General features: G+C 36.4%; 1 long non-coding RNA gene across 1 annotated transcript; it reads right to left on the minus strand.

Annotated features, from left to right (window-relative positions):
- Nucleotides 1-5,837: 5,837 nt before the first annotated feature.
- On the minus strand, nt 5,838-15,884 carry LOC113118531 (uncharacterized). The gene is made up of 5 exons (XR_003294330.1): nt 15,745-15,884; nt 6,959-7,030; nt 6,676-6,748; nt 6,486-6,588; nt 5,838-6,188 (listed from the first exon to the last, which is right to left on the minus strand). It is a non-coding gene; the product is annotated as an uncharacterized LOC113118531 (long non-coding RNA).
- Nucleotides 15,885-24,365: the final 8,481 nt, after the last annotated feature.

Consider the following 24,365-nt stretch of genomic DNA (forward strand, 5'->3'; position numbering starts at 1 on the left):
TGATTATAGACCGTTTGAACCCTTTAAGCCCTGAGGCTTCACCTCAGTGAAGGTATTGATTTTGCTTTGACATACACAAAAATAATGACTCGTAGCTCAAAAACTGTAGCAAGGAGAGTCAAAAGGTTGGTATCAATTGACAGAAATCTTTCTATATTTTTAGGGGAAAAAATCTTTGCCCTCTGAATATTCTCATGTGGAGAAATAGATGATAAAATGTAAGAGAAATTTGCGTGGTCAAGGGATATTTTTTTTAATATCTCTCTTAATTGGCATCCAATATTTATCTTAAGATAAATCGAGCGCAGCGTTAGTTCAGTCAGGCCATGGAGGAAAGGCTGTGAACAGCTGTCAAATCACTCCAATCACCACCTCTCTTCTATTAGACACGGGAAATATATATATGTGGCACTACTGCTCGGTAAGTATGCTCAACGGCTCACAACCCTCCCTCCCCATTATAAGCATGAGCACATTACTGCGCACCTTGTGGCTGTCGCCTTCTTTGTTTCAGATCACTAAGGCTTCCTAAATCTTAGCTGGTATGGACCTCACTGCAGAGAGACACCCATCTTCATAACCAGGCTACAGGATAGACGTGCCACATCTATATGATTATCACCGTTTGCTTTAAAGACTTTTAATAAAGTCTTAATTGTTATGTATTTCTAAATTCATGGTTCCAGGGGGTTAATGTAAAGCTCTTGTATGTTCAATGTAGCAACAATCACTTTCTGGGGAATAATTAACTCAAATGAAGTGAATATTCATGAGTCTATTAATATAACGCGCTTATTGCTTACAAATATTAAATTACCCAAAGAGGGAATATTTAATCATTTAAAGGTAAGCTTTATTAGAATTAATTTAAGTTACTCTAGACAATCTGTTCGTCCAGCGAACTGGAAGCTAGACTTCCTTATCAAAATTCAATAAAAATACCCTTCTTACAAACTCCAAGAAATATTAATCTTCTGATCAGGAAAAAACAATATTTTCTGTGTCTGTACTACTAAGATTACTGAAATTAAATAATATAAAACAAAGCTTGTAGCGTAGATCACACGATTCAGGGACTTCGATCTCAATGAGCAATAAAACAATTAAATTCAAGCAAATTATAGGATTTAATAAAAACACTAAAGAGTACATAACTACAATTCACACGGAGTAAATATGAGTATACAGCAAAACGAAAATACAATTTAAACAAGGTAAACGAACAAGAATAATAATGAGATAAATGAGAGAGAGAGATAAAGAGAGAGAGAGAGAGAGGGGGGGAGAGAAAGTGAAAGTGAGAACCAATCTCAGCGTGACAATTAACAGTTAACAACAGTTAACTTTGCAAGAGACCCCAAGTCATTGAATAATTTCACAAACATGGAATAGCCTAGACAACCTTAAACAGCAATTTTAGTTGTGATTTTAATTTTAGAAAGTACTTGCTTTGATCTGGCTCTTGTGTGTAGCTGCGCTCAAATTGTCCGGTCCGTGCGGCCTCAGCGTGGTTCTTTCCAGAGCAGATGATGCGCGAGCTCGATGGTTAACGCGAAGGTAAACTTTGCCAAAAGATGACTAGACTTAAGTTCGTTTGGCTCGTGAAGACAATTGAACGAAGTCAAATATCCGAAGACAATAAAGAAAAACTAGAATGAAACGAAAAGTAAAGAAGAATAAACGGAGAACTTCTTGAAGTCCGGTTTCAAAGCTGGGAACCCTCTTTTTTCTCTGGCAGAATGCCCAGAATACAGGTTTCCCTGAGCTTTTACGTAAAACCAGGTTTACACCTATTTTTCAGTATGAGCCAATGAAGTGTAAACAAACTGAGGCGGGAAAAATCTTCTTTGTTTGCTGATCACCGCCCACTGGTCTAATTTATGGCAATGACAAGATTAAACATTTTTCTTAAGCAAGATCGTTCCTCTGAAACAATGCATCTTTTTGTAATTTGCTATCAAGATTCGTTACAGTCGTGTTTTTACGATTATACAGACACCAAGAACTATGATTTTACCAATCCCATATACAGAGGTACAGAGTTATTCTTAACTAAATGCATATAAAGTTTGCATTAAACACACAGTAACATTCATATATTCCACTATGCCGCATACATACATTTGAGCACAAAAAGGGAGACATTAAAATACATTTAGAGGTAGTTCCATGGGCTAGCCAAAAATGCTTGTGCCTGTTTTTGAGTGTGTGTGCGTCTCATGAATGTGTGTGCGTCTGTTTCACTGGAATGTGCAATCAAGAAGGGGGGGTGTTTGTCTTCCCTTTTGAAGTTCGATATTGCATCTCTGGATAGTCTCCAAGGTGTTATAACTCTCATCCACGCCAGGATGTTGCCGTCATGGCGGCGCCCAGGGTGGTGAGTTATGTTGTAAGAGGGTTGTAAAACGAAAGTCCTTGTTTTTTCTTTAACTCACGTTCTGGTCTTTGAGTGTAGAATGTGTCAAAAGGGTCAGGATTCATTAATATGGAACAGATGGTTGAATACCATCCGCTCATTGGTGTTACATCAATTATTCTGGGCGCAAGAACCCCCATAAAGAACCATACCACCAAAGATAAATTGTGTTCAATATACTCAAGTAAACTTGCCAAAGTGGTTCCTGTCTGAAATAAATGTTGATGTTCCACATGATTCATTCATATATGTGAATAACATTTTATGGTGATATCATGAAGTAATCAAAAGTTACAGCATTTGGAACCAAGGTACTCTTAGTGCTTGACATTTAGAAATTGTTGTTTTGAATTTCAAGTTTAGTCAAAGTCCTAAATAATTACACTTGTTTTATTTTACTATGAGACCCTTTAAATTACATATGACAAAAACTAACTGAGCTGTATGATGTTTCTGACATATTAGGGTACAAGGGTATAGTTATATAAGTTATATAAAAGATAAAATACAGAAACATTTTAGGTTTTATATTCTGCTTGCCAAGTGTTCAAAGGATATTTCCAACTGATTTCTTTAGTTCATGGGTTTAGGTATTATTATTCACATGAAAGACGAAATGGGTTGTTTTGATTTTAGACTCATTTCAATCGTGAGAATCTGCTGTAAATAATGATAGGACATTTTCCACAATCAGAGCATGTGTTATGAAATGACCAGCATAAAAATCCACGAGAAAGTTACACACTTGTAATTTATAATTAGATGATGAATATCTTTAGATCTATGACAGATTATGGTAAACTCTTTTTAATCAGGAGAATTTCCTGAAAATAATGACATCCAATTATGAGCATGTTTCGAGAAAACTTGTAGCATTGAGCCTTTTTTTCTTTGCTGCGCCATATGTGTCCCTGTGACCCTGTCTGATTTAATGTGTTGTGCTTTATGAGGAATATCTATCTATCAATCTGATCGACTGATCATGGTCAATTTTGGATTATTAATTGGAAGGATTTTATGAAAAGAATGTGTCATTTTTCAAGATCTATGCATGTTTGGCAGGAGTGCAACCTCTGATTTTTTTATATATATATCATTTAATTAATTAATTTATATTTTGCTCAGCTACATGTCATAATTAATTTTTATGTATTATAGCTTTATGACAGATATCTTAGGATCTAAATGATTGATTTTCTGCAAATAATGACGTGCCTTTTTCTATGATATATGATGTTTCATGAGGTTACGAACGAAATCGCCATTACAGATATCTTTGATGTTTTTTTTGTTGCCAAGCTCCTGTGTAGTTTAATGTGTGAGTAATAACTTCATGAGGAATATCTTTAGATAATGACGGATTATGGTAATTTTGGGCCCTTTTTAATCAGGAGAATCTAAATAGTGGTGTTTATTTTTGTTTTATGTTTTATGAGCAAAAATAAATAAATAAATAAAGCCCAAAAATAATATTACTTACATTCATTAGAGCTGAGATATTCTAAGCTTTTAAATATTTCTTTGGTAATTTCATTCAGGGGTTACTTACTAATTTGATTATTTTTCATGCAGGAGGTGTTTTTTTTTTACTTTCATTTTTATTTTATTTTTAAAAATTATTATTATTATTATTTTGCAGCCATCAAAATTAAAATGTTTTTATATTTAAAAAATATATTTAATAATATATTATATTTATTTGTACTTTTGTTAATTAAATAACAGTTAAAGATTAAAGATTTTATTGTAAAACATTTACAAAAACTCCAGCCAATAATATATTTGTTATTAAATGATTAAACTTTCATCTGAAACATCACATGGTTTTCTTGTTGTGACCTTTACTCAAGTTTAAATGTTTAATAACCATTTTAAAAAAATGTGTCTATTTTGTATTTTTTAAGTCATCAAAACAGTATGAAAGTATACTTTGATTTTTATTCTTAATATTTTTTTCGTTTATCTAGATTTCTCACAATCCAAAATTAAGATTCAGTGAATTGTGATGGCTTTAAGACCTCTTCCCACAATATTAAATAAAGCAGTGTCAATTTTTTATACTTTTCTTTATTCCATGAGCAAGCAGAGTACAAACAATGTTTAAGTAATAAAATCTGAAAACAGCAGAAGTCAACAAATTAAAATGGAGGAAAAAATACCAGAAAATAAATTGATAAACTACTAAAGTGACAAAGTGGCACTTCTGACACACACTCGGAGTGTGTGTTCACTGTGCACTTTGGATGGGTTAAATACAGAGCACGAATTCTGAGCATGGGTCATACTTGTTGGCTGTTTATCATGTTATCTCATCTCTCTTTTTTTTATTTTTTTTAAATGAATCCATATATGATATGTTTTATAAATATTACTAGTCATGATAGTTTTTTGTAAAATTCAGTGAAATGAGCCATTGTACTTATTGGAAGCCAAAAATCATATCTTTGAGGGACATGGAAAAAGTATTGGATTATAGGAAGGTCTTAGAACAACTTTTATGTTCCATAGAAGAAATAAAATCCTGCAGGCTTGGACAGACATGAAAATGAGTAAATGATTACTCAGTGATTACTTGATTATGAAGCTTTTTATTTTGGTAAACTATCCTTTAAGTAAAATACAAATACATCCCTTTAAGTAAAATCAAATGCATTACTATATGCATGAAATTATACTTAAGATATTACTTATTTTAACTTGTATCACTGGATTATAGAAAAAAACATGTTCTCTTTCATTTTATTACTGTTTAATACTTGGTAAAAATCACACCTTCGATGATTATGTATTATTTAGAGAGTAAGTGTAATGCAGAGATGTACATAATGAATAATTTTTTTTTTTTGGCAGAGGTCAGTTGAGGCGGCGTGCCTTTCATGCGTCAGTTGAGGCGGCGTGCTTATCATGCGTCAGTTGAGGCGGCGTACCCTTCTCACACGTAAAAGTACACGACTTTCGACTTCGGCTGGTAATCCTGTCACATTCCACTCGCCATAGTTTTGAGCCCAGGTGCAGTCAACGCCAATGACGCCATTGCGTCGAGCGCAAAAGAATCGGTGAACTGTTTTCTTTAACTGGTTTATTGAATCGAACTGTCAGAAAGAACTAACGTTACTGGTCATCCGAGAACCGATGCAACCGGTTCTTGACTCGTGAACGAGTCATTATCTGGCTCGGCTCGGTGTTCATTTCTCTCTTCACAGCAGTTCAGTCAGCATGCGCAGTCTTCTTAATCGCTTGATTCGCTCAATGATGTGCCAGCTTCATCAAACCTGCCATCTACAGTTCTGGCAGTGGTTTGTAATGGAATGATTCGTAACATTTTTATAATTGTAACGAGTAACGATGCAGCACATAAAAAAAATATCGGAGTAAAAGTATTAAACTCAGCGAAAATATGTACTGAAGTAAAAGTGGAAGTAGGAGAAAAAAATAATACTCTAGTAAAGTACAGATACCGCCTTTTAGTACTTAAGTACAGTAGTGAAGTAGTTCTACTTCGTTACTATACATCTCTGGTAACAATGTACTCCAAAGTATGACATCCTCCGAATTTACAAGTTAAAGCTACCACTCCAAATCATCAGTAAGTTAAACTTAATGCAGGCAGCTACAGGTAGCCAGCAGAGCTCAATAAGGAGCACCCATGCCATACATATGTCTACTACTTACCAAGGGAGTTGAACAACAAAGTCCAAAGTCTCTCTCACTCTTGAGCGGTAGGGAGGCATTGGAGGTGCCCTAGTTGTCCCTGGAGGATCATTTCTGCAAACTAAGAGCAACAGAAAGTCTATTTTAATGAAATAATGTAACTTATAATAAATGTGAACAACAAATTGTGGTAAAAAAAATTGGACTATATTACAAGAGAAGATTATGGTGCTCATTTAATAATTATATGATCATGACTACTGTATTGTCTGTTGAAGGTAGTACTTGTGTCCATGTCAAACATCCATTAATATTTGATCTGAAACTTTCATTCAAAATTGCTCTAAAGTGAAAACTAAAAATATTTATATTTCCAAAAGAAAACAGAAACATTATGCAGAAAACGACCAAACTGTACCATTAGTGAGAACACCCCACATGACAAAGAGTCGTTTTGTAAGTCATGGTCCCTCTTCATCATCTTTCAGGGCCCTTGGCAGCCTCTGCTAGCAGCAAATAAGCTGAAAGATTAGAGAAAATAATTGTGAAGGAGATCTCTGCTGAATTTTCATTATCTCATTTTATAGAGCAATACAAAAACCTTGTACCTCCAATTTTCCATTATTTGGAAGCAATGCTTTGGTTGCTCCCCCAAGGAGTCGATGTAGGTAATAGTTCCCTCTTTCAAGTTGCAATGGTATACAAAAGATGGGAAAACATATGAGAAAGGTTTGAAGGAGAATTTCAACCAATCTGTGTTGAAAATTATTTAAATTCTTTTAAAATGTGAAGCACTAACAGCTCAAACAACACAAATGATAATGACACAACAGCAACAATAATGACTAGTGTGATGCTATTTAGTGTCTGCATAACCTAAAAGCAACCTACAAAGAGGGTCCAGTGGCACTCTCCCAGCAAGTAGGGCCCGAAGATGGCACTGGCTCCTTTAAGAATTTTTTTCTGACAGGAAAAGAGGAAAACATTCATGAACAAACATACATAAACTTGACACCTAATGTGTTCAGCAGCACTGAACACTAACTTTAAACATTTACATAACTCTAACTTTTAAGAAATAAGTACTCCTGGCCCTGGAGCTGCCCTCCAAAATCAGGCGCATAGCCTGACTATTAATTGCCTCTGTTCCAGGCTGGCTGTAAGCGAGGGAGAGAAATGGTTTAAGTCATTAAATCATGTTAAATCTATATTTGAATTGTATGTATGTATGTGTGTGAGTGAGTGAGTTTTGTAAAAAGGTATGAGTTACCCTGCTCATGACGTAAAATAAGACATCCATTACCAAGGGAAGTATTTTATATATATATATATATATATATATATATATATATATATATATATATATATTAGTGGTGGGCCGTTATCGGCGTTAACGTGCTGCGTTAACGCGAGACTCTTATCGGGCGATAAAAAAAATATCGCCGTTAATCTATTCTCAAAGTTGGGTTGGGAGCTGGGTATATACTAAGCAACCTATGATGACTTTGAGATTGACATTTTATATAACCGACTTGGGTGAGGCCAGCCTAACGGACAATGACACTGAACCGAGCTCTCTTCTGCGAAGTTCTCCTCAAAGTCCCTCCTGCACCGGAACGAACAAATACAAATCGCAGTTTGAACAAACAAAAATATGTGAAAGAGCCCGATTCAGTACTTGCAGTGTTCAGGGCTAACGCAGAGAAAGGCATCTCGAGACGCAAAAAATAAGCGTTTTCAAGTGTTTTGATCAAAACACTTGAACATCGAATTTGCTTATTTTTGCTCTAGTGCCGACAAATACGAAATATGTAAAAATATCCACCTTGGAAATTATGCTCGAAAAGTGAAAGTACACTGTAAAAAATGAACATGGGTCTAAGTTGGATTACTAGAACTATTTGAGTCTATTTACTTCGTATTTCTGCTTTCCTAATCGTAATGGATTATTGTACACTCATTCAACTTGAGCGCATAGAAATTCACAAATACTCAAATATCTCACTTTCACCCAAAGTATAATTTCCCTTTAAAAGAATCTCCGCGTCAGACGTTTTTTTTCTGACGTCATGACGCAGGAGCCCGATGTCAACTTCTAAACTGACAGCCGCCATTTTTTTCTCTCTGGACTTGGATGAAAAAGGTAGGTTGGAAGTTTATTTTAATTAATATGCGCGACAATTAAACTTTTGGACGTGTGTTTTAGTTGTTTATGAGTTTATTGATGTTGTTTGTGAACATGAATACGAACGAACACGTAATTAACCGAATTTTTGAACGTACGTTTGCGATATAGCGTTGCTGAACATGTTCTAGGTATACCATATGTTGCATTTACTCGTTTGTTTTATACAAATGTGATCAGTTTGGATCCTTGGAGTGTGTGTATAAAATTATTTTTTTTAATTGATGCCCCCTTAGGTTAATGTTAACCGTCTTTGCGCGCGAGATATTGGAAATGCGTTGGGCGGGAAGTGCTTGGAGAGCGGGATAAAATGCTAGAATTTTATTTCCTGCATTAAAGTATTGAGTATGATTTTAATGTAATGTTTGTCTGTTCTTTTATTTGTCTTTGAAAACGTTAGCTCTGATTCATTCTTCTATACATTTTTTCGCCCAGAAATATGATGATGAAAGTCATTGGGTTAGGGTGACCATACGGGACTCGTCCCAGCCATTATTTTAATAATGCCTAAAACATCCAGAGCAGTTTGACAAATAACATGCAGGTATTGTACATAATCGACCTATCGTGGTGCTGCGTGTGAGAAGGTGAGATCTAGAGGGGACGTTCAAAGCAATTAAAATATGTGTTTGTTCGTTCTATTGACTTGAAGCATCGCTGCGAACAAATCCCCCCCCCCCCCAAAAAAAAAAACGAAGTGCGCCACAGTGCTTCAAGTCAAACGAACGAATAAACACGTGAAAGCGATTAGAAACCATAAGTAGCCTTCTGCTCTGCTCTTTGTAGCTCTCATGTATGTTACACAATGGTCAATCTGCACAGTACAAATAGCCAAAACCTGGATATTTTAGGCAATATTAAAATACTGGATAAAATCCCGGGAGTTAGCCCATTGACTGATTCCCTGATCAGTGCCCTGACTGAAAAAAGGAAAAATGAAAGTGTTGTCAAGGAGAAAATGTCTCTCACGTTTGCTTACAGATGACAGGAGGTAGTGAACCAGGAGCTCAGTGTCAGGAATTTCAGGGCGAGGTGGCCTGCGCTTTTCAGACATTACGAGGTATTGAAATAAGTTAAAATTCTATAATATTATATAATACAATTTTGCATTTGCAGTTTGACTGTTGTTGACTTTTTTTTTTTTTTTCAGATCAATGCAGAGTTACATAGGCTTATGGATATTCCACTGGAAGACATGTTCTTTGCACAGTTGGATGTATACATGAGTCAACTAATCAATTTTTCACATATTGGATCAGGTACGTCTGTGTTTTTTACATTAATATCAACTACACAATCTTATTTTAGTCACAGTATGTAACATTTAGTTGTTAAATACTTGTTGCATAGCATGGAAATTTGAAATTGTCATCACCACCCAATCAAAATGGATAATTTAAAAGTGATCATTCACTCATAAAATAAAAAAAGTCTGTTAATTTACCATCCAAGATGTAGGTGACTTTTTTCCTTCAGTAGAACAGTAAAGTTGTTTTTTATTTATTTTTATTTAATTAATTCAAGTAAAAAATAAAAAAAAGTAAAACATACAGAAAAAACAAAATTAATACCTGTGGGTCCTGACAATTTATTGAGGTTTTATGAAGTGAAACGATTCGGTCTATGCAAAAAATTTTTTTTTTTTTTTCACTCTCAAAGTGACTAGCCATTGACTTGCATTATATAAATCACAGTGGACTACGGTTTCAGCAAAAAAAAAAAACTGTTATAATGAAGAAAAAGTCTACATACATCTTGGATGGCCTCTAAATTAACAGCAAATTAGAATGTTTGGGTGAATTACTGTGTCCCTTTAATCAAGAATGATTAAATATATTAGGGTGTAAATCTAATTGTTATCGATTGCTTTATCACAGACTGAAAACATTCACGTGAAAAGAGTGTGTCCTGAAGGCCCTCATCGTTTTCCTGGGGGGAAATCCTTAAGGAGTATCTTGTGAGTTGAAAGTACACAAATTGTATTTAGATTTTTCAAAAAGTACAAAATGTGTTTTGTAGCTATGAATGAAAAATGTAGTAATAATAATGTACACTACTTTAGGAGAACCAGCAGATGATTGCGAGGGTGAGCTGGAGCAGCTCACCATGGCGGTGTATGTTATTCGGAAGGAGGAGGGAGAACATCACAAACCACAGGCTGACATAGGTGTCGTCATCAAGGGTGTTAAAGTTCTTAATGAACTGTCTTCGTCCACATCAGCTTGTGCCTTGCTTCACCGGAATGATATACATCATCAATCTGGCTTATCAAAAACCACTTTTTACATTCGAGGTATTCCAGAAAGTTCTCTTGCAGCTCGATCAGCACAAGATGACACCAAAATTTCAAAGTCTTTTCGGGAGACTACAGTTAACTTGCAGTAATGTTTGAATGTGCATGTGTTTGAAACAATGTCTCTATTTTAGTTGAATGGCATGTATTCTTATTGTAAGACTATCTATTTGTTCATTCATATGTCTAGTGTGTAGTTGTTCAAATCTGTAGTTGATTTGTTCCTTTTACATTGGTGAAAGGCTAATTACCTATAACTCTAAGCTGTCAAAATATTTTCCATGAGCTGTTTAAGGTTTTATATATATATATATATATATATATATATATATATATATATATATATATATATATATATATATATATATATATAAAATATTACGGCTGCACAATATTGGGAAAAAATGACACTGCGATATTTTATTTTTCTGCGATATATATTACGATATGAAATCTAATCAAATTTTTTCTTACAAACAAAAATGGGGTGAGCACACTTACATTCTCATTTTAAATGATTTACACATCGACAACATCGTGTCAATTGATTAATATGCGCGAGGGAGAGAGAGCAAAACGGCGCTCGTGTTGTTTGAAGATGGTGAGCGTGCGGCCGGGGCTCTCGCACTCTGTCAATCTCTGTCCTGTTAAACTCACAGGACTTAACATTTTAAAACTGCTGTGAAATTAATCCGCCAATCACATTCGTCAAGGACCATACAGTTAATGAATAACGGATCAACTACGACAGCCTACATCGCACATCCTGCAATGTGACTATTGTGAATTCGTACATTGCGATATCGATGCTTAAATGACACATCGTTCAGCCCTAATATATATATATATATATATACATATATATACATATATATATACACATATATACATATATATATATATATATATACACACATATATACATATATATATATATATATATATATATATATATATATATATATATATATATATATATATATATATACATATATACATATATATATACGTATATATGTATATACATATATACATATATATACATATATACGTATATATATATATATATATATATATATATATATATATATAAACATGGCTCAGTTTAGGGCACTACCTGTAAGCTGTTCTAAAGCACTTATAAATGCACTTAGGTGGTTCTATTTTAAGAATATTAAAGGGATAGTTCACCCAAAAATGGTTTAAGTTTTTCCAAACCTGTATGAGTTTCTTTCTTATGCTGAACACAAAACATGTTGGCAACCAGACAGTTGACTGTACCCATTGACTTTCAATCTTTTATTTTCCTGCTGGAAGTTGATGGGTACGGTTAACTGTCTGGTTACCAACATTTTTCAACACATCATTCAGCAGAAGAAAGAAACTCATACAGGTTTGGAACAACTTGAAAATTTTTTGATTGAACAATCCCTTTAATTGTTTTTAGGTGGCTCATTTAAGGGCATAACCACTTTTTATATTTATTTTTATAAAAAATATGCAGTGCAAAGACAACGGTTATGGATGTAAAGTGTGGCAGTAAATGAAATGATTTCTCAAAGTTTGTAATATGGAAAACACTGTTAGCGTATAAATTAATTAATGGTAATAAATATCTCTAAAGCAATTTGAGTCTTGTGTGATTGACCTAAATAAAGTTGAGAAAATATAATTATTTAAGTTGAGGAAACATAATTTTTTTTAGGTGTTACCAATTGAAGTATTTTTTTAAGTTGATCTAACTGAAGTAAAAATTAAAATATTTAAGTTGGAATTCAGTGAAATTAAGTTAGACTAATGTAAATAATAGGATTGAATGAACTCAGATAATATAAGTGTGATTAACCTAGTGAAATGAAGTTGATAAAACATGATAATTTAAGTTGAGAAAACTTAAATTCTTTAGGTGTTACCAATTGAAGTAATTTTTTTAAGTTGATCCAACTGTTCACTTTTTACAGTGTAAACAGTTGAGGAAAAAAATGGGATGTGTATTATATTGGATGCGTTCATCGTCTCTTAAAGTGACCGCACCTAATTTAACTACTGGCTGCTGTAATGTTAATCCAAGAAAATGAAAATCACTCACTGCTCTTGACTACTTTGTAGTTTTAACAGTCAAACCAAAAATTATTCAGACACAGATATATATTTTTTTATATAAATAGCAAAACTGTAATAATGTGAGAAATGTTGAAGGTGTCTGAATAAATGTAGGTTTCATTGTATATTTCATTTTTATATTGAAGACTATCCAGTGCTATTTTACATTTAATTATTTAGTTTCTCTACCTTGACACCTACAAACTTGAAAAAAACTAAAACATTGTGTAAATAGTACAAATAAATAAAAATAAACAAACATACAAATTAGACAATTTCAAAAAGGGCCCACTGGTACAACCTTCACCGGGTCCCCGTTTGTGCAATGTGGAATAAGTTTACAGCTTTTTCAAGCAGTTTCTGATGCATTTTGGAAACAGGAGATGTACATTTCTAATGCACCATCTAGCTTGATAAACCCATTCTCAAAAACTTACTGTTTGTCAATTTTATTTGGGTAACACACCTATTCTGAATCTAGATTAAAAAAAATAATCTATGCCCACCTCTATATATATATATATATATATATATATATATATATATATATATATATATATATATATATATATATATATATATATATATATATATATATCTCTTATACCTCATCTGGAAGTTCAAATGGGCCTAAAAGGGCCTCCAAACTACCCAGAAAGATTTTGAAAGGCCCAATAGCCCCAAGCACATATTCACTATGAAGTCCTTGGGACTTCAGTGTTTCTAAGTCTTCATGGGTGAAGAAAATAAAAGTCCCAAAATAAGTCACCTTACTTAGGCTAACAGGCACAAATGTAATCCAATCAACTATTACATGTAGCATACAAAACTACTTTAAAGTAGTGTTGGCAATTAGGCGATTTAGTTTTTCCCCTCGATTTTTATAATCTTTGGCGACTAAAATTCACATTTATCGACTAGCGACTTTTTTGCCGACTTCTGAATGTGTTGGTTTCACACGTTGTTTTGGTGATAACCATCAAAATACACAGTCTAACAGTGCTCTGTTTCAAGTGCATATCTGTGAGTTAGTGATGTCACACCAGGCTGAAACGGGCAACTAGAGCATATGGGCAAAAGTTTTAGACACATGTACTATGTTGAGGCAATTCAGGGCCACATTTTATACAATTTATAAATAGCCTAGTTGTGTTGAATGCAATGCCAATGATGTTTTATGTTACAGCAGCGCCAGCACTTCTCATTATTTCATAATTTTTTGGTAGGCTACAGCCTCATCATGGGCCTATTACATAAAAACAATCTTGCAAGTGCTCGGACCTTGTGTTGCCCATGTGTCTAATCGTTCTAAAAACACCAGCTAAAAAAAGTACGGGAATGTGCTCTACCTGGTCGGATGTATGCAAATTATATCATTATGTATGCGGATGATGCCAATGAGTAACATAGATTAGGAAAAATAATAATTTTGAATAACTTTCTGTTCATTTCATTTGGCTTGGTCTCTTTACAGGCAAAGACAAAAGACCAAAATTAAAAACATGTATTTCTGCTGAAGCATTAAATTGGATACTTATGAATACCTATAACTATGATACGTACATCCCTGAGGCAAAACTTAAATGGAGGAAAAGACACTGGCCTCTAACTAATTCTAAGCCAGGGCAGGGTAGCCTGGGATCAGTGCAAACCTGAGACCAGGAGAGATTCACCATCCTGCCCTCAGACCACTTCTGCACTGAGACCGGGAGGGATTCACGGTCCTGCCCTCAGACCACTTCTGCCCTGAGACCGGGAGGGATTCACCGTCCTGCCCTCAGACCACGTCTGCCCTGAGACCGGGAGGGATTCACTGTCCTGCCCTCAGACCACTTCTGCCCTGAGACCAGAAAAGGCAGTTGACTCCCTTTTGTCCAACTATTTTGCCCTGAGAAGAGAAAAATATGACTTCTGCCCTGAGACCAGGAGGGATTCCCCTGCTCTGGGACAAAATTGTGGGAAACAATAGTCTCTGCCCTGGGACCAGATGATACTAACAGTCATGAAGAAAAGCCAAAATCTAGAAATATCTGTCTGCCCTGGGACCAGATGAGACTAAACAGTCATGAAGAAAAGCCAAATTTATAAATTAGACTGACTTCTGCCCTGAGACCAGGAGGGATTTAACTGCCCTGAGACAAAATTGGGGAAAATAATGGTCTCTGCCCTGGGACCAGATGAGACTAAACTGTCATGAAGAAAAGCCAAACTTATAAATTTAACTAAATTTATAAATACAAATTTAAATTTAACATCGAGCATATAAAACAAAAAAAGCTCATTGGAAAAAATGAAATGTAATATTGTAGTAGTTAAAGGTTTATTTTTAGTTCAGATTAACATTTGGCAGCAATTGTATTCACAATGTCAAAATAAAACCGGCGTAATGTTACTTGAAAGCATTTTTGAACCGTTAATAACGGAGAAATGAGAATGTTTCTCACTAGATCTTGCAGTGATGTTATTACTTCTGTGGCGAATTCAAATGCTTTCTTTACTGGATCTCTTCTGGATCGCGCTGTGTAGTGACAGTGTTGCATGATCACGATCGGCTCGCACTGCACTGGTCCAAACTGTTAAACAGTCCTTCAACCACACAATAACGAGCAGTTTTGTTCCACTTGCGTTACATTTGCCATTTGATGTTGGGCAATATTGTGGTCGCGCCGGATCTCTTACATTATGAGCGTGCTAATCTGAAGATTTTGGTCGGCAGGAAAAATGGTCCAATGAACCGTTCGGTATAAAAATGCGCAGCCTACCGAAAACTGAACTGAAAGCCTTGTACCGAACGGTTCAATACGAATACGCGTATCGTTACACCCCTAAAGGTGACGTTTTTCTGAATTATCTTGTTCTTCTACATTTTTGTGACATTCTGGCAACAGCGACCATATCTATGACAGCCACTGCAACATTTTAATGCAAGCTACAACACTAGCTTGCTTCTGAAACAATTGGTTAGCCTATCCTTAAGCTACAAGCTGCACAATTATACAATTATATACTATGATGAAAGCAGTGGGGGTCACACATAGGTGCACATACAATGCTCCATTTTCGAGAATATTACGTTTTTGTTTTTAAAAAACTTACTTTGAAATGATAACCACCAGTTCCTCTTGCCTGCGCACCGCAGAGGGATTTTTTGATGGTTGAGATTGGAAATGGTGGCCCCGCCTCTGCAATTATCTCCCCTCTTGCAAACGTTTCTGCCCTCAGGACAACTTTGAAAAGAAAATTCCCACCTGTGTGAAATGCATGTATGTACATGATTGTGTTTTTGAGAAAAAAAATATTATGCGTGGTTAGTGAAAAACTAAAACGTTTAAAACACTTGAAAAAGGCCATAAAACACATAAAGAACAATGGTTCCCGGGATTTTTGAGAACTGGAGCTTGTAGCCTAGAATTTTTCTTTCTAAATTATGTGAAAATCATCTTGTTTACTCACTCACAGAAAACGATATATTGATTTAAATTTTCTAAGACACTTTTTGTTGGTAAAAGTCATATGCTGGTAGGCGTCAACTGTCATGAATATCATTGTGATTTACACCTGAGAAGACAAAGGCCCGCATAATGAGCCTTTCAGTCAGCTGTGTAATGTGAGTAAGGAGTTACAAGAAAGAATGTGAGAAAATGTGAGAATTTTTGTAGTTCATTTAGAATATATTTAGGGGGGGGGGGGGGGGGTGAAGTGCTATTTCATGTATAATGAGTTTTTTACACTGTTAAAGAGTTGGATTCCCATGCTAAACATGGACAAATTTTCAAAAATTAAGTTGTACGTTTGAAGGAGTATTTTTGTTCCAAAAATACCTCTTCAGGTTTTTCACAAGTTTCAGAAAGTTTTTTTCGAGTATGGCTCTGTGTGACGTTAGATGGAGCGGAATTTCCTTATATGGGTCCTAAGGGCACTTCTGCCGGAAGAGCGCGCGCTCCCGTAGAGCAGAGCAGAGGAGGAGAGACATTCACTGATCAGAGCGAGAGACCGAATTGTCACAAAAGAAGTGTGTTTTTGGTTGCCAGAGCAAGACAACCCTGCACAGATTACCAAAAAAAACAGCATTAAGGGACCAGTGGATGGAGTTTATTTTTACAGAGCATCAATGGAGTTGTGCAAGTGTTTTTGTTTGTTCCCTGCATTTCGAAGATGCTTGTTTTACAAACAAGGCCAAGTTTGACACCGGATTTGCACATCGTTTATTTCTTAAGGATAATGCAGTCCCAACGAAAAAGGGTCACGATCGTGTGTTGGAACCGCAGGCTGTGAGTAAAACTGCTTCAAATATCTCTGTGTTGTTAACTTAGCTATCAGCGCGTAAGCACATCAAGTAAACAACATGCGATGTTGTCATCAAACTGCACTTTCCACATGTACAGCTTAAAAAAAAAATAAAAATAAAAAAAGACAACATAAAGGGGAACTTAGTCATTTTCCAAAACCGCTAAGCAAATATATATAGTTTCAGTACATACCACATAGAGACGTCGTTGCTGATGCTGCTCTTGTTAAATTTAGCCTCTGGATCAGATTCTGGATCATAAATATACGGCTGAATCTGACAGTTAGCCATGGTTTTTTTTGGATGTTTTTTTCCTCACGGTAATGTCACAGCTTCCAAACGCTCTCAACGCAAAAGCCTACTCGTGCTCGTGATTCTTTAGCTCCGTCAACACAACACGCCTCCAGGCGCTCGTGTTTTTCCTGGAAAAATCGGTACAGACTATCTTTCTCTTATGAATATAATAAAACTAAAGACTTTTTGGAGTTATGAAGGATGCAGTACTACTCTATAGGTACTCAAGATGAACAGGATATTGAGTGAAAACGAGCATTTCACCCCCCCCCCCCCCACACACTTTGCTGCTACAGGATTCACCTTTTTCAGCCATCTGTAGGGCAGAAAGAGAGACATAGAAAAAAATAAGCATGTTTATTAATAATATCACCATGTATCATTACTCATGTAATCATTAGAATTATAATAATAATAATAATAAACAGGGATCTCCTACATAGGCAAAAATGAGAAATAAATAAATAAATAAATAAATATATATATATATATATATATATATATATATATATATATATATATATTTTTTTTTTTTTTTTTATTTGTCAAGCAATATGTACCTATAGGTAATAGGTAATATTTAACAATATTACAACATTTTCCTGTTATGTCTGTAAAGCTGCTTTGAAACAATCTGTAAAAAAGAAAAAAAAAAAGCGCTTGTTCAGCTCACATTTATTTACATGTCCCCTCTGGTTAATCATTTCTGACGCACCTACTCGAAGTTGAATGGTTAACGTTAGTGTCATGAACACACCGCTGTCAATTTTGAGAAGAACCACCTTCAAACAAGTTAATAGCAAGCATTTAAGGGGCCTGCTAAAAATGAAGCTATATTAGCGTTATAATAACATAGGGCTGTAGCTATCAAATATTTCAGTAATCGAGTATTCTACCAAAAATTCCATCGATTAATTGAGTAATCGGATAAAATGTGTTTTTGCTTAATTAAAGTGCAATATTAATTATGCAAGAGAAAATAAGACTCCTGGGCCTCTTAAAATGAACAACTAAGTTTGCTTTTTTAGAAAAATGTTTTTATTTTTATTTTTTGAATGCATAGAATGCAATGCATACATGAAAAATAAATATTTAATGATTACCCATTGTTTCTCTGTCTGTACTTGTACTGTGAACAATGAAATAAAGTTGACAGATCATTTAAGTGCCATTCAGTTGGGGTTTCAAATAAAGCTTTTTCTGAGTTGCACATTAAACATTAAAAACAAAACATCAATTTAATTTATCTTTTAATTATTGAAAATTTACTTAACTTTTTGGTAAACAAAGGGGATTTACTATAAAAAAAAATAAAACATGGAAGAAATGTTGTGTGATTAAAACTTAAAAAAAAAAAAAAAAAGTTTTTAGTGGTAGGCTATGTACATTCTGCTGAACAACAGTCTTTAACTGGACTTTTATTTTGACGGGTTGGCGTACCTGTACAGTTCTGTGTATGTGATTTGATGCTGCTTTTACTCAAATCAAACGTTCAAATGATCATGAAGTGACTGTCAGAGCAGGTCTGGAGATGTTGTTCATGTGTTCACGTGCTTATTTAGTGAGACAGCAGACGCTGAATTAAAGCGCGCTTACGTGTGTTTAATGAATGAAGAGGCGCTTCTGCGCCATTCATTAACAGAGACACGCAGAACATGCAGGATTCATATTTAAACACACTATTCCGGCTTAATATTTACAGATATTCGTCCATATCGTGATTTGATGTAAGTGCAATGACCTATTTTTAATGAATTCATTCAATAACATCACAGCTGTTGTTTTTTCAAGGCACACATAACTTCTAGTCATTGACTACATGCGCCCTCCTGCCACAGTTACGCGGTCATTATGTGGGAAACACTGCAGAAATATTTAGAATAAGTTAAACGCTAACGTTATAGTTTGACCTCTTATTAACGTTCGCACTCTTCCACTGATAAACATGGTATTAGCTCTGTGGCTAATCTAATATAGCAATGCATTAACGGCTGTAAGTGATGTTACAGAGTATTTTTAAGTGATAATGATAGGACCATTAGCTAGAACTACCACACCGTTTGTATACAGTGTATGAACTAAATCATTTCACATGACGAACGACAGACTCACCGTCAAAACTCCGTGGCTGGCTTGGCTGATCGCTTTCTTCGCTAGTGGATTTCTGGCGCTGTTGTCAACTCTGGAGTTGCAGAGCTCCCTCTGGTGGGCAAACTATGCAACACTCATAACATGAGTGAAGCATGAGACTCCGTTTCTCATGTTTCATCGGCCGTTTTTTAAACGCCGATGCCGATTTAAATGCAATAAGCTCATATCGGGCGGCCGATATATCGGTCGGGCTCTAACTGAAATATTTCAGGTCTTTTATTGTTTTAATACTGATGATTTTGGCATACAGCTCATGAAAACCCAAAATTCCTATCTCAAAAAATTTGCATATTTCATCCGACCAATAAATGAAAAGTGTTTTTTATACAAAAAAAAATCAACCTTCAAATAATTATGTTCAGTTATGCATTCAATACTTGGTTGGTAATCCTTTAACAGAAATGACTGCTTCAATGCGGCGTGGCATGGAGGCAATCAGCCTGTGGCACTGCTGAGGTGTTATGGAGGCCCAGGATGCTTCGATAGTGGCCTTGAGCTCATCCAGAGTGTTGGGTCTTGCGTCTCTCAACATTCTCTTCACAATATCCCACAGATTCTCTATGGGGTTCAGGTCAGGAGAGTTGGCAGGCCAATTGAGCACAGTAATACCATGGTCAGTAAACCATTTACCAGTGGTTTTGGCACTGTGAGCAGGTGCCAGGTCGTGCTGAAAAACGAAATCTTCATCTCCATAAGGCCGGCGACACACTGGATGCGTGGTGCAAGCGTCTCAGCCGTGTGGCGGTTTTTAATTCGGCTCCCATGTTAACAGGTTAGAGCATACAGACCGCCTGCGTGAGACGCGCGGAAAACGCGTGCATGCTAGAAATAGAACCGACGCCTATTTTTACCGCGACACGTGCACGTGTTGGAAGCGTTTCCAGGCAAAATATAATAGGAAAATGTGTTTATATGTCATTTTGTACACAGATACATATGAATTCATGATATGTTGATATGTGAAAGTCTATAGGTTGCCATAAATTCAGATATAAATGTAATTTAAAAAATAAATAAATAATTATTTATTTTCAAATATTGCACCTGTCAAACATAATCTATTTCGCCGTCAATGCTTTTGACGGTGTCCTTTATCAGTAGGCGTAGGTGTAGGTGTGTAAAAAAAGTTGATATTGTTGTCATGAATACAAGAGCCTGGTCTGTCAACGGTCTCCCTCTACAGCAGCAGCGTGCCAGCGCCGCGTCAGGCACGCTTCTGGTGTGTAAAGACACAGAATCCGCCACGCTTCTGGGAAGCTTCAGACACGCGGCGCTCAAGCCACGCAGCCAGTGTGTCACCGGCCTAAAGCTTTTCAGCAGATGGAAGCATGAAGTGCTCCAAAATCTCCTGATAACTGGCTGCATTGACCCTGGCCTTGATAAAACAGAGTGGACCAATACCAGCAGCTGACATGGCACTTGAAAAAGTCTAACTAGTAAAATGTTTCCAAGTAATGTGAAAACTAGTGTATATATATATATCTATATATATATATATATATATATATATATATATATATATATATATATATATATATATATATATATGTATATATATGTGTATATATATATATATATATATATATATATATATATATATATATATATATATATATATATATACAGTATTGTTCAAAATAATAGCAGTACAATGTGACTAACCAGAATAATCAAGGTTTTTAGTATATTTTTTATTGCTACGTGGCAAACAAGTTACCAGTAGGTTCAGTAGATTCTCAGAAAACAAATGAGACCCAGCATTCATGATATGCACGCTCTTAAGGCTGTGCAATTGGGCAATTAGTTGAAAGGGGTGTGTTCAAAAAAATAGCAGTGTCTACATTTGACTGTACAAACTCAAAACTATTTTGTACAAACATTTTTTTTTCTGGGATTTAGCAATCCTGTGAATCACTAAACTAATATTTAGTTGTATGACCACAGTTTTTTAAAACTGCTTGACATCTGTGTGGCATGGAGTCAACCAACTTGTGGCACCTCTCAGCTGTTATTCCACTCCATGATTCTTTAACAACATTCCACAATTCATTCACATTTCTTGGTTTTGCTTCAGAAACAGCATTTTTGATATCACCCCACAAGTTCTCAATTGGATTAAGGTCTGGAGATTGGGCTGGCCACTCCATAACATTAATTTTGTTGGTTTGGAACCAAGACTTTGCCCGTTTACTAGTGTGTTTTGGGTCATTGTCTTGTTGAAACAACCATTTCAAGGGCATGTCCTCTTCAGCATAGGGCAACATGACCTCTTCAAGTATTTTAACATATGCAAACTGATCCATGATCCCTGGTATGCGATAAATAGGCCCAACACCATAGTAGGAGAAACATGCCCATATCATGATGCTTGCACCTCCATGCTTCACTGTCTTCACTGTGTACTGTGGCTTGAATTCAGAGTTTGGGGGTCGTCTCACAAACTGCCTGTGGCCCTTGGACCCAAAAAGAACAATTTTACTCTCATCAGTCCACAAAATTTTCCTCCATTTCTCTTTAGGCCAGTTGATGTGTTCTTTGGCAAATTGTAACCTCTTCTGCATATGCCTTTTTTTTAACAGAGGGACTTTGCGGGAGATTCTTGAAAATAGATTAGCTTCACACAGACGTCTTCTAACTGTCACAGTACTTACAGGTAACTCCAGACTGTCTTTGATCATCCTGGAGGTGATCATTGGCTGAGCCTTTGCCATTCTGGTTATTCTTCTATCCATTTTGATGGTTGTCTTCCGTTTTCTTCCACGTCTCTCTGGTTTTGCTCTCCATTTTAAGGCATTGGAGATCATTTTAGCTGAACAGCCTATCATTTTTTGCACCTCTTTATAGGTTTTCCCCTCTCTAATCAACTTTTTAATCAAAGTACGCTGTTTTTCTGAACAATGTCTTGAATGACCCATTTTCCTCAGCTTTCAAATGCATGTTCAACAAGTGTTGGCTTCATCCTTAAATAGGGGCCACCTGATTCACACCTGTTTCTTCACAAAATTGATGACCTCAGTGACTGAATGCCACACTGCTATTTTTTTGAACACACCCCTTTCAACTAATTCAACTAATTGCCCAATTGCACAGCCTTAAGAGCGTGCATATCATGAATGCTGGGTCTCGTTTGTTTTCTGAGAATCTACTGAACCTACTGGTAACTTGTTTGCCACGTAGCAATAAAAAAATATACGAAAAACCTTGATTATTCTGGTTAGTCACATTGTACTGCTATTATTTTGAACAATACTGTATATATATATATATATATATATATATATATATATATATACATATACATATATACATATGCATATTCAAGGCATGCGCTTCAGTAAAACATTAGAATCTGAATAGCGCATTCAGCGTGGGGGCGTGGTCGCATTAGAAAATAATGAAGAGATATGTGAAAAGCGGACATTGCGTTGTTTTCATATGGATTACTTTATCACATAAAATCTGTTTTCAGCAGCACTTGTTTAATTTAAAAGTAGACATGTCAACTATAGCTATATCTCTCATGTCTCTTTGTTGAGTATTCACTGAGTTACAGTTCATTTTAATGATGCATTTGTAAATGAAGATCAGCGCAGACAAAGGCTGCAGACACAACACCTTGTTTGTTATCTTTATTTTATAAATGCACACAGTTTTGTTGTTATTATGTCTGTATACAAAAAGTTGATCTATATGATCAAAACTGAAAGTGTAATTTAAGTTATTTTTGAGATTATCAGGAGAAAATGCCTCATAACATGTATACGCGTTAATTGACTCCAGAGGGTAAATGGCCATGTGTCCCAGACCAGCCTCTTTGGCGATACATCAAGAGCCTGGCCCAGCAGCCAAGATAGTTGAGGATCCAAACACCCTGCTTTCTGAGGGGAACAAGAGCCACATCCAGGACTTTTGTGAAGACAAGGGGAGTACTGATATCCCTGTCCTTTGAACACAAACCTCAGAAATGGTCTGTGGCATGGAAGGATCGACACATGAATGTACACGTTCTTCAGGTCAATTGCCAATCTCGGGGACTGATGCACCGGAAGATGTGTTTCTGCATCAACATCTTGAACGGTGACCAATGAAGGGCCCAGTTCAAGACCCGCAGGTCCAAGATAGGCCGTAAACCACTGGATTTCTTGGGAACAATGAGGTATTGGCTGTTATAAACCCTGTCCTTTTATTGGCTGGAGGGACCAGTCTTTATTGTGTCCTTTGCCAGTAGGACTGCGATCTCTGCCCACAAGACAGGAGCATCGCTTCCTTTGCTGTTGTGAAGTGAATGCTATTGAATTTGGGAGGCCGCCGGGAGAACTGAACCTCGTGGCCAAGGCAGCTGGTCTGCAGATGCCATCGAGACAGGCTGGGAAGGGTGCGGGAGTATGGCCTTTGTTGGCACTCTTGAACCATCTGTTGTTGCCGGCTGGCGAAGGAGGAGGATGACTGAGGTCCGGAGTTGGGCCGATTGCGACTCTCCCTGCCCTCCTGGGACCCAGAGATGTCGAGATTTTCCAGATTTTCCACCCGCCCCTCATTCAGGGGAGGGAGAGGTGCCTTCCACATCCCCCAAAGAGCAGTTTACCGTCCCGTGGCCTCCCGCTCTTCTGCTCACCGCCAGGTATGACAGGGGCCAGGATGGGTGGGGCGGCCTGTCAATGACAAGCTCCATGGTGTCACTTTCTGGAGGCTGCTGCGGATGCGACATGGGAGTGGACGCAGAGGGCCACCCTTGGCTACAGGCAGGCTGGGGCTCTGTAGCCAATGGATGGGTGAAAGCAGCAGCTGCCAGCCGGGGCAGGGTGTGATGAAGCACCTCAGTCTGGTTCTATGCAGCTGCTGGGCTGACTCTCAACCACATCACTGAAGAGGCTGGTCTGGGATACAGGGGCATTAAGAAACCAAACTTTGTCTGCATTTGGCAGCCATGGACCACCATAGTGGACAATGCACAGCCCAGAGATCACGCAGTGACCTTCGTCGC

This window comes from Carassius auratus, chromosome 18 (assembly GCF_003368295.1).
Source record: "Carassius auratus strain Wakin chromosome 18, ASM336829v1, whole genome shotgun sequence".
Taxonomy (NCBI): Eukaryota; Metazoa; Chordata; class Actinopteri; order Cypriniformes; family Cyprinidae; genus Carassius; species Carassius auratus.